The sequence below is a fragment of the Bactrocera tryoni genome, unplaced genomic scaffold (assembly GCF_016617805.1).
Source record: "Bactrocera tryoni isolate S06 unplaced genomic scaffold, CSIRO_BtryS06_freeze2 scaffold_456, whole genome shotgun sequence".
Lineage (NCBI taxonomy): Eukaryota > Metazoa > Arthropoda > Insecta > Diptera > Tephritidae > Bactrocera > Bactrocera tryoni.
Window position 1 is genome coordinate 12,743 of NW_024396150.1, and position 12,893 is coordinate 25,635.

Genomic DNA, 12,893 nt, shown 5'->3' on the forward strand with positions numbered 1-12,893 from the left:
ATAACGCTTTCCTTTCATGGGCAAATGCATTTTTCCGAAAAGAAAGATGTCGTGCGATATCAGGTGAATACGGGGAGTGGTTAATGGTGAAAATGTGATTTTTGGTCAAATAATTGTCCTTCGCATGTTGGATTCTGAGCAATTTTTGGACGTCAGTCAATTTGCACACACCTTTCGTAAGCCCAAATGTTCGGTGAAAATGCGGTAAATCGATGTTTTGGAGATGTTCAATTTCATTTCAATGATGATTTCGGCTGATTTTTGATGATTCACGCACAGTTTCGTTGGAGTTTCCGGTGATCACGGATTTTGATTGGCCCACATGTTGATCGTCATTTGTGTCCTCACGACTGCTTTGAAACCACTCGTTCACTCTTCTACGGGATAGGCAATCATCGCTCATTTTCGCATCGATAACACAAACATACTGCCACTTAAAATGCAATAACTTCACTTCCAATCGATGAAATTCATGAAATATAATATGAAAGATAGCAGATTCTAACGCACCAGTCGACATATAGATGCCGCCACCAGGGTGCGCTATATTCGAAAAGTTCTGCTTACCTTATATATATATAGTGCAAAAATACCCAAAACATATAAACTTATCTATTCAAATGAACCGGTATATTCCTTACATTTAGATATTTAAAAAATTAAATTTCAAAATATCGAAATTTATCAAAACCATTTTTTACACTTTTTTATCCAGCTTAATTGAGCTTAATTATTTAAATAATGCAATACGTTATTATTTAAATATTACCATCAATTTCACATTGAAAATATTTTAATGAGTAATATTTTAATGTTAAAGCTACTTTTAAATTTTTTGGTGATTAATTTTGAAAATATCGAATAATATCGATGATTCTTTTAAAATTTTTCTGTTTATAAAAAAAATTGTAACACCGGATTGTTTAAGTATTTGGTCACTTTTTGCACTACTTATAGCCTTTTTAAATTACTTACCGTTCGAGATCCGTTCCCTCGTTTGGAAAATTAAAAATAGTATTATTATAGCAGCACTGGCTACGAGGTCTTCAGCCGTCTTATAATTATAACTAGGTGAAAAATTCTATTTGCTAAGGGTTAGTAAAGATGTAAGTTGCTTAAATATATTTTAACAAATCGTTGGTTTTTAAGAATCTATATACAATCATCACGTTTTTTTCTGAAGGTTCACTTAGCAGTTTTATGAGATCAATGTTGCCAGAATTTTGGGCTGTTGGGTGAAGCATCGGACAGAGTGTGAGTAAGTGTTTGATAGAAGCGGTGTCATCGCAAAGGGGGCAAATGTGTGTCCAATCCTTAATCGAGTATATGTCTTCATTGCGCTAGTTGGAACTGTTGACGAGTAGATTATACGATTTCTGGCTGGGTTTATGACCGCGTAGTGATGTTTAAATGTTTTCCATTCGCTTGCGTTTTTTTGATGCCTTTTGTGCTTAATAAGGTTAAGAATGTCTTGCTTGGATGAGACGTAGTATGTTAAGGCAGGAGTCCTGGCTACATTTTTCGCAGCGAGGTCTGCAAAGTGGTTGCCTGTAATACCAGCATGGCCAGGGATCCACATTACTTGGATTTTCTGAGGGGCACCAATGACCGCGTCCCTGATAACTTCTATTATGGGATTGCGATTGGAAGGCGACGTTATTGCAGACATACACGATTTGCTGTCTGTACAGATGAGGAACTTTCCTTTAGTCTTTTTTGCGTAATTAAATGCATGAAGGATAGCAGATCCTTCAGCGGTAAATACAGAGCTCGTTGAGGGAAGAAGCCAATTGCAAATGATTTCTCCTGTGGCAGTGACAACTGCTAACGAAGTGGAATCGATGGACTTGGAGCCATCCGTAAACAATAAATTCCAGCTATTATTTGTGTAATTAGATTCCAGTTCAGCAAAGGTTTGTTGAAAGACTTCGTTTGATGTGTTTTGCTTGGACAAAAACATAAGCTTATTCTGTAGTATTTTATCATTGATCAGACAGGGAGGATTTCGAGTGGTGAATTTGCGTGTTGCGTTACGTAAAATATTATTTTCTGCAGCGAAACTTAAGCATCTCGAAATAGCCGATTGTATTCTTGGAATTTTTCTTTTTTTCGTGGCATAAGTGATAGTTGTATTTAGTAATGGGTTGGTGTTCTCAGCCGTTTTCGCAAGAATTTGAAGCGAAGAATCTATAATTTTATTTTGAATAGTTGGTAAACCAGATTCAGCCATTATCGTTTTTATTGGCGAGGTTGGAAAGGCCCGGAGACTTCGCCGTATTGCGCAATGGTAAGGTGCATTTAAAAGGTTGATACTGCTTTTGGAGCAATTGCCATAGATGGGGAGCCCATAATCTATTTTTGAAGTTAGCAAAGCTCTGACAACATTGACTAGTGTGTTCGGATGAATAAATGAATGCTCAGACGAGAGATATTTAACAATATTTAATCGTGACATTAACGAGTTTCTGACATATTTACAGTGAGCATTAAAATAATAATTAGAGTCAAAAATTAATCCTAGTATTTTCATCTGTGTTTTACATTCGATGTTAGTTTGGTTGTGGGTTAGTGAAATACCGTTGCAATTTTGCTTCCTACATACATGAAGGATATGTGTTTTGTCTAAGGAAAGTGAAGCACCAGACTCCAGTGACCAAGTCTCAATTCTGGCGAGTATATTAGTAAATAAGGATTGAGCTAAATTAACGTCAGAGACTTTTGTGCAGATTAGAACATCGTCAGCATAGATCTGGTGCTCAACTCCTTTGTAATTTTTTATCATCCTACTAATATCATCGAAAGCAATGATAAAAAGGAGGGCTGAAAGAGGTGAGCCTTGCGGCGTACCATTAGAAAGCGGGAGTGTTGAAGAAAGAAAACCATTTACGTTGACTTTGAGTTTTCTGTTTGTGAGAAAGTTAGTAATAAAACGTATCATATTCTGGCCTATTTTCCCTTTTCTAAGTTGTCGAATAATAATATGGGCTCCAATTTTGTCGAAAGCTCTGTGAAAGTCCAGAGATAGTACGGACACGTGGTTTTTGCTGGACAAAGCGTTAGTAATGAAGTAGTCTAGTTGGATTAAGGCATCTAACGTGCCTTGACCTTTTTTGTAGGCGACTTGATTCGGTGATATGAACTTGTTTCGCTGAGCATACCACATCAAGCGGTTAGCCACGATCTTTTCCAAAATTTTGCCCATACATGGAAGGAGGGAAATCGGCCTATAGTTAGCAAGTTCATCGGAGGATTTGTGTAGCTTAAGTATTGGTATAACACAGGACGTTTTCCAAAATTGGGGGTAGACACCAGTATTGAAAATTTTGTTGCAAAGCTTTACCAATCGGAGCTTGAGACTTTTTGGCATATGTCTGATAATTGGATAAGAAATTTTATCTTGCCCCGGGGACTTACCCTTAACGGTAGATGCAACGAACTCGAATTCAGACAGTGAAATGCTGGTTTCTATTTGTTTAGCAGAAAAAGAAAGAGGGGAGACAGAGTAGGAAGTGTCGGACAGTGTGGTGGTTATAGAGGTTTGAAACTGTGTGCTGAATGAAATATCTGAGCTTGTTTCAGAATAGTGGTTTGCAAATAACTCGGAAATATCGGATGGATTGGTTACCAAACCTGTTGGCCCCTTTACGCATTGAATGGTTAGATTTATAGGCACTCCAGAAAGTTTTTTTAAAGCGTTCCATATTAACGTAGGACTAGACTAAGGATTTATTTTGCTTGTGAAATCCTGAAAACATTTACGCTTGGCCTGTTTCGCGGAACGACGGAAAAGAGCATTGGCTTTCTTGAAAGATATTAAGTTGACTAGTGATCGAGCGCGTTTGCATTCATACCAAGCTGTCTGTTTTTTGCCCGCAATTCAGCGATTTCTTTATTCCACCAAGGAACATTCTTTGAACTTGCTGTTTGCTTCGTATGAGGAATGCTAACATTCGCTGCTGAACGGATAATTTTTGTTAACCTCGCACTTTCTTGGTTAGGGTTGTCAGATATTGGGGTATTATTGCCATTTATCTCGCAATGTGTCTGAAACTTCTCCCAATCAGCGTAATCAGTTTTGAATACCTTATTTATTTTGTGGTTTTTAGTTGTTGAACCTAGGTGCAATTTTAGTACAATGGGGAAGTGATCGCTTCCATGCAGGTGATCGAGTATACTCCATTCGCACTCTGTGGCAAGTGTGTCGGTGCACATTGTAAGATCTACATGGGAAAAGGTGGAGTGAGTGGAAAAGTGTGTCGCGGATCCGTTATTCAAACATATTAAGTTAGAGGAAAGTAAACGTCTTCAATGCATTTGTTAGCTATTGGAGACACCCATAATGGACTCCATGCATTAAAATCACCAGCGAAAATTAAAGGAGTAGAAGCTTGGTTGATTAATTGCAGGATGTCTGTACTGGTAAAAAGTTCGTCTGGTGCAATATAGGTGCAGATAATGGTGATTTTTTCAACTAAGATAATTTCGATCGACATAGCCAGCAAGTTGGATTGAATGGCATTAATTTTGTGTGGAATATCTCTTCTTATAAGAATCGCAATACCTCTTTTACCTGTGCTAATATGTGGAAGATTGTGAAAAATGCCAATGTACTGCTTAGGAGTAAAAGCCGACGAGTTGAAAGAGATGTGAGTTTCATTTAAGAGTATAATAGCTGGGGAATGATCTTGTATTAATAATTGAAGCTCATTGTAATTATTAGTGTAGCCGTTTAAATTCCATTGCAATAATGGAATCATAAGATCTATGTAGGAAAAAAGAAAAAGGGAAACAGAAGAGAGCTAGAATATCAACTCGTATGAGCAGTCAGTTGAAGCTGAGTGTCACCAATTGAGTACTAGTTCAAAAGAGAGTAAAGGCTAAGCGTATTTATTCAGAGTCAATTTCTATTTGTTCAGCATGTTGAGTAGAGTATTTATTATCGTTGGCATTGCTTGTTGTTGGAAAGAGATTTTCCCGATAAGGTGGATTAGACTGCACGGTAATGTTGGTAGTAGTGTTGTTGAAGTCAGTATATTTATTAAGCGAGTTTAAGCGAGTTTAAGGAGTTGTTTAAGTTAGAAATGAGAGAGGCTGTTGTTGGACTGAAAAGTTTGGGATTTAAGAAAGAGGCTTGTTGGGTACAGTTGTCGCTGATATTTTTAGCTGAATGTGAGACGTTGTTGTAGTCTGAACTGATCGATGCAGGCTTGTTGATGGAAATATGTTTGTTGTTGGCGTTTGATGAGTGATTTTTTTTAGTTAAAGAGTTTATTGATGAGTTGGGTGCAGAGGTGACCTCTGCGGTTTGTTTTGATGTACTAGGCAAGTCATTGTCAGCAATTCTATGAGTATTTTTAGATTTTGTGGAATTGTTGATGGCTGAAATTTTTGTTGGTGTGTTGGATACAGAGGATACCTCTTTTGTAGGTTGAAGCACATGTGCAAAGCTAGCAGTGAGGGAAGGGAGGGAAGTATTTTCTCTATACTTTTTAAGGGCTTCGTGCATACTGCACTTTTCTAGTGTCTTTATTTTTAAAATTTCTTTGGTTTGCATATACTTTGGACACGTATAGTCCGAAGAACGATGCTCGCCAGAACAATTCGCACACATAACTCGGATGCAGTCATTATCGTGTGGAGAAGGGAAATTGCAAATTTCGCATGTTGAGGAACCCTTACAATGTTTTTGCGTATGACCCAATTTTTGGCATGACCTGCAGCGCATTGGATTAGGCACGTACGGTCGCACAGAGGTCATCCTCCATTCGATGTTTATTTTGTTTGGAAGGGAATAACTGTTGAATGATATTAGCATAACACCAGTAGGCTTTATGACACTTTCAACTTTGCGAGTGAACTTATAAACCGCGGAAACTTCGTAAGAACTCAGTCCTTCTATTATTTCGCTTTCAGGCATATCGTTTAAAAACGGTGCATAAATGGTGCCTTTGTTACAATTAAGATGTTGATGATAGCTAGCGCTAACAGCGCCAATGTTGAAAAGATATTTCGTTTTTATAAACTTTTCTGCTACTTGCTTATTTTTCACTAGCAGTAATAGGCTGGCGTCGCGTAATTCACTTTTTTTGTTTATATCTTTGCTCACGGTAAGTAAGGCATTGTAAACACGAAAACAAGAAACCTTCGAAAGGGGTGTAGAATTCTCGTCGGATTTAATCACTATATATTTTAGGTCATCACTTTTTATTGGCGGTAAGTCAGGAAAAGCATCTTGCAGTTTTTGATACGATTTTTTACGTTTTGGTTGGGGACCTTGGGCCAGCGCAGCAAACCTGTTGTCCCCGAACTGGAAGCCCGCCGGGGACATAGTGGAAAAATTATAATACACTGATATAAGTATTGGATTATATTTCTCACTTCAAATAAGTATTAATCGCGTTACTTAAGTAAGCAGACCGTAGTGCAAAAAAAAAAAGAACACCAAAAGAGAATAGCTATAAACTCAAAGAAAGACGCTAACTCAACTGCTCAGTACGAGGTTTAGTCGGTGACTGTTAAAAATAGTATTTCCCTGCTTGCGGCCCACAATGCAAATTAAATTGTGTTTTAATATTTAATTATGTACGCAAATTACTTAAAGGCTACTTACGTTGATATTTGCATTATCCTTTTATTTTCAGTGATATATTCATTGCACAAATTTCACTATTGCGCTTATTACTTACCACTTTACACTGATTCTTTTTTTTGATGAAACGATGACCGTTACGAAATCCTCCATTCTAATATTATTTTTGAGGGATTTCAATTCTCTTTTCTTCCAGTTGCGAAACGTCGTGAGCGGCTCTCTCATTTCCAATGACAGGAGAGTTGGGCATCTCTTTATCTCTGTCAGAATGCAGCTTCATTTCTATGGTGTAATAATTTCGCATGCCTGAAAGCTCGCTCAGAGGGTGCCCGCGGGCTATGGGCTGCCGATCACTCTACTATACTTACTCTTCTCTTTAACCTTTCAGAAACAGTGTGCCTACTCTTTCTTATATATATGGTCAACTTTACATCAAACTGATTCCCAGTTTAAGTTTCCTGCTAAAAAGTCTTTCAGATAACTTTAACTTTAATTTCTTCCATATGGTTCGTTTTATGCTAATAACACGATAAACTATTCGAATTAGTTTTATTTAATTTTTTAAACAAGGCCTGCATCTACATATATAATATTAATGTTGAATTCTGATTATATCTGATCACTGAGCCGAGCTTTTAATTTTGCCGCTTTTTCTGCGTTAAGCTTTAAAAGTTGCTATTGTCTGTTGTAGTATTTTATATTGTAAAAAATCATACTAAATCATAGTATATACAAAATACTAAAGTTAGAAACGACTTATTACTGATCAAATAAAAGTCTTAAAAGTAAAAAAAAAAGTTAGAATAAATTAGGTTAGGTTTTCACATGCATAAACTTAATTTTTATATACTATCATATCTTTAATTAAGTATTATAAGATAACGCATATTTGTATGAAACAAACAGAAAGACTTACATGGCTAATTTTTTGCCGCATTACATGAAATTTATGTATTTATAATACCGTTGTAAGATCAAACTGTTAAATGCGCCATTAATATCTTGTATACACAGTTATGCATAACGTGAACTTTTTATTTTTCTCGAAGTGTTTGAATACACGGTTCATGCAATATATATATAAGTATACGTACATACATAGCTATGCATATATGTACATAATTAAATATATCGCAGCCTAAATACAAAAGGGTCACAACTCAAAATACTAAGATTTTCAGGAGAGACGAAAATCGTTTTATGTAAAAATGATTGCAATATTTAAAGAAAATATTGTGCCATCATGAAAATATACAACATTGAAGAAGGTTCCTCTATATTATTTTCAATTTTATATTATGTTTGCGAAAATAAAACAAAATTTTGATTTATGACTCTTTAACTGAAATTTTTTCGATTAACTAGTGATGTTATCTTAAGTTGAGCCTTTTTGACTGATTTTATAAGTTTCCTAACCGCCGACATAATAGAAGAATAAGAATAATAAGAAAATCACAGGAATGATGAAATGTATGTTTTTATTTAAATATTTCTATTTTGAAATAAAGCTTTATTCATTTCAATAACACATATGTATCAAAGTAGCACAAAGTAGAAATCAAAATAGTTCATTATATTAAAAAAGAAAATCTTCAAAGTTTACGTTTTTAAATGCCATTGAAACTATGTAATAAATAAATATTTGTAATATGACTCATAAAAGTTTTTTTGGATATGTTTTTTAACCACCAGTTCCTTTATGTCCTTTTGCTTTATTTGTGGAAGCGATAGCCTTCCCGAATAAATGGCACATAACTAAAAATATTATTGCTAAAAAAATGTTTAATGTTTTTAAAAACAGCGAAATAAAGTAAAGCAATTTGTATTATGCTTCTCAATTCTTACTTGATACAACTCCAAGGCTTTATAAGATGTTTTATAAAAAAATGAATGTGGGTTTTCTTTATTGACTTGGAGAACTTTAATATCACGCCATATAACTTTCTGATTGTCTTTATTTGTAGAAAAATTGTGGCCCCACTCTTCTTGAAGATACTTTAAATCATAAAACGCTTCATATGACAATTCTCGAACTTTATATGGGGGGCCAGTCTTTTTTGCAGTTGCTATTAGACTTGTTTATTGGTCTGGCGTATAAATGGGATTACTACTTAAATGCCTTTTTACTTGCTTCTCAATAACGCTGTGCACATTGTCTCCTTCATTTTGAGAATGACCTTTAATAAGGTATTTATGCGTAATACTTTTCAGATTATACTTATGTACAACATATGCATACATTGAAAGAATGTACTTATTTTTTTGCTGTCCACAGCAGTTATCGGAATAAAAAATTATATCTAAATCTTGAGAATTTTTTGCCTTTTGTACCAGATTTTCGATATATAAAAGCACACAGGTGCCGATCTCATTACTCCCACGTTTTCTTTGTACTTCAGTCCAAAAAAAACATTCTACATATTTGGCCCTGAGGTCACTTACGGTAAAATTGTAACAGTTAATTTTACTTTTGTAGTAAAAACAAGAGGTAAAGCCTTTTGGCAATGGTAAAACAGCCTGTGAGTCATACACAGCTACATTGCTTTTATTCTTATCTCTATCTTTTTCGGTTCTGCATAGCTCCTTTTATTCGTGGTGTGTGTTGTAAGCTTGCACCAAATCCCTTTTTCCATTTTCATCAGCATTTAGGAAAGAGTCGCAGACATCGCATTGATCTTTCTTTGGTTTGAAAAAAGCAATGTTGAATTCTGTGTTGAATATTCGATAAAACATAATTTTACTCCCAAACTCCAAATTTTCAGCTTCACGAGATTCTTTGTAGTCGTAGTATAGATCTGCTATACTTTTACTGCTTTCAATGAACTCGCAAGAAGTTTTAGCACGTAAATAATGAGACTCGATTCTTGGAATATTTTGAATAAATTCTCTCATACTGTTTTTGAATTCTGGGCTTACTGTAATATGATTATCATGCTTTCCACGAAGATCCAGCTCAATGAAACCACGTTCGTCCTTATTTTTTATAACTGTTCGTATAACTTTGTCATTTATGTCAAGGGTTGCTTTAAAAAAAGTCTTACACACTCTAATAGTCTTTGAGTTGAGCTCAAAGAAAAAAGCATTATTAAGTTTGCGAAGCCCATCTGTTTAGGTGCATCTGTATTTCGGTTTAATTTCTTCATATGCCTGGCTATAAACTCTCTCTGTCGTTGCAAGTCACTGCAACCCCAATATTTTTTAAATATTTTAAGGCGCATCGATTCGGAAATTAGTTCATTGCATCGAAGTCGGCACTTTGCTCCGCAGGGTGGCCTTATACACCCGGCATTTACTTCTAATTTCGACTTGGAAAGTGATGTATAAGAGGCTCCAGAATTTCTTAAATATTTTTGTTTCTGTTGTTTCTTGTTTTGATATGTATATCTAGAAAGTGTTCTCTTCTTACTTAATCTTTTTATATCTTCTTCTTCTTCTTCTTCTGAGTATTCTTCTGCTTTTTCCGGTCACACAAAAATCACTCCCTGAGGCACTAAATGCATTAGTGCTACTATCATCATTGTGACAAGGCACACTACAATCTGTTTCCATTGTGTTTGAGTAATGTTCAAGGTTTGGGCAAGACATTTTCATCAAAGGGGTCACAACTAAAAATTAAATTTTGTATTGCAAATAATTTAAGATTTTACAAAAACATTTAATTCTTTTTTCTACTTTAAAATAAAAAAAAATATAAAACTTACGGCCCTCACGATTATTTAATCAAAGAAAGCACATAAATAAATACTGTTAATTGAACTCACTTTTCACAACTAAATAGGCACAATGCAAAATAATATACCACGAAATTTATCACTTTTTACAGTTATAGAGGCAGAACTCAAAATAAAACTCTTTATGTGTAATAAAAGTAATCAGCTGTAAGCACATTAACGCAACTAAAAATAATTCCCTTTAGTTGATCGTGCAAAAGCAACACACTTGACATAAAAATAGACATAACTGTATTTTTCCAGCTAAAGAAGATAGTTATCTGAACGAAATTTTTGCAGTAGTTAGAGATGTGTACTCTGAATTAATTTATGCAAAAAACTCAGTTTTGTGACCCTTTTGTATTTAGGGTGCGATATATAGAAATGAGGAAGACATATACATATGTTTTAAAAACTGAGAATATGATATTATTTTATCAAACAATAAAATAACAATATAAGTCCTAAGTCATACAAAATATGGTATATATTAATGTACACATCATGCATTAGAGTTCTCACGATATAAAAACTGACTATCCATCTCATTACTTACATTTTGTCTATATTTTCATTACACAATGTGTTAATTTAAATATTATTTAGTTTTATACATAATTATATTTTATTATCATATATTGTTATATAGTAATTTTGTCAAATAATAACTAGAGTAGAATTATTTAATAGTTTACTATTGAATAAAAATATATAATATGAGTTCTTATATGTATTCCTTGTTATTTACTAACAAGCAGACTAAAACTTATATTATTTACTGCTCTTATACATAGGAAAATCGGATTTAATTTCCGTTATTTTTTAAAAATATATAAAAACTTAATAAGAACAATAAAAACATGTAAAGAAAAAAACTGAAATAAATAAGAAACATCGAAATATATATACATATATGTATATCTAAAGTAAAGAATTTATAAACTACAATTCGTAAAATGGCGTAATAATTATAACCAATACTTATATGCATACTATAGAAAAAAATATTAACACTAAGAGACTCGACATACATTGTCGGCTAGAAAAAAGACACGAGTCTTTTATATGAATAGCTTAACATTTTTAATAAACTGTAACAATCTGGACCGTTTCGATGAAAATTTTCATTAAAATGTTGTGTTACGTCATTACATGTTTGTTATATTTGCCATACTTCCAATAATCAGTGGGCGATGGAGGGGTAGGTATACTAACTATGAGCAAAGTGAAATACAAGTATAGGAGTTGTTTTAAATAAAAATTTAAACTTTTTTTAAATAAAGGTGGAAGAGTTGAAACACAAATTATTTTATAATATGTATGCATTTTTTTTAATTTACAAAAATTTAATTTATCGTAATGTCAATATTTATATTTAAATCTTAATGTATACTCCAAAGTAACAATACCCGAACGATCAAGAAATTGGTTTTAAGTTGCAATACACTCACAATTTTTTTGCTACCACACTCTCACTTTTGATATCAATTGTTCCATTCTAGTCGTGGTTCAAGTTCTAGATCAGTGGTTCCCAAACTTATTTTGTCTACTGCCCACTTTGAGGATTAATATTTTTTAGCGCCCCCATTTTTTCACCTATTTAAAAACCATTATAACTTCAAATTAAATTAATTAATTATTGTGACCTATATATGTATATTAACGGAGAATTCTAAACGAAACTTTTGCTATAACACGCAACTTGAAACCTGAGCGCAGTAGGTAACATACAACGGCGCTTAGGTCTCAAGTTAACTCTTACGGGCTCCACCTGCCAATAAGAATGATTATTGAAACGCAACTTTATAGTAATAAAACAGAGAATCTTTTATTAAAAATTAAACTAAAATAATCGATCCTTATATAAAAACTAATCTGAAGGATGAATCTGATGCTGTTTAATAAGTTTGTTAATATCAGGTTCCAATTTACTCAAGAACAGTCGCAAGTCGCCACGTTCGGTAAGAAGCAAACGATTTCTCTTTTTAGTAAGCGATGTTGTCACAGCACTAAATCCACGTTCACACAAATATGACGATGGTCCGAATTTCCTGGTATCGTTCGGTAAAGTCAATGTGGAGGTTTTCCAAATGTTGGCAGTAGGCAAACAATTCGTCGTTACTGAATGATACTGATAAATTTGGAAAATTTTGAAACTCACGTCTGCCCAGATTCTTTTTGTGTAGAAGCAGTTTGGCTGCGAAAGCAGCAACGACGTTTTTTGTTTTAATTAAATTTAGTTTATCGCCTTGCAGTTGGAGATTCATGTCGTTGAACAATTTATACAGGTCTGTCATGTAAGCTATATCATTCTTTGATGTTATGAGCTTGCCTTGAAATTCTGTATCTTTAGTTTCCAAGAACTCTATAACAGACTCAAACAGGTTGTAGAATCGAGTCAGACAATTGCCTCTTGATAGCCAACGAACTTCAGTATGAAACAACAAACGATTGAAATCCTCGTCATTAGTAACACAAAGCTGATGAAATAATCTTTCATTCGAAGAGCTGTTGCGGATTTTATTGACTGCTTTGATGACATATTGCCGTGATTGAAATAGTTTTTCACTTAAGTTTCTAGCAACTAAATGTTG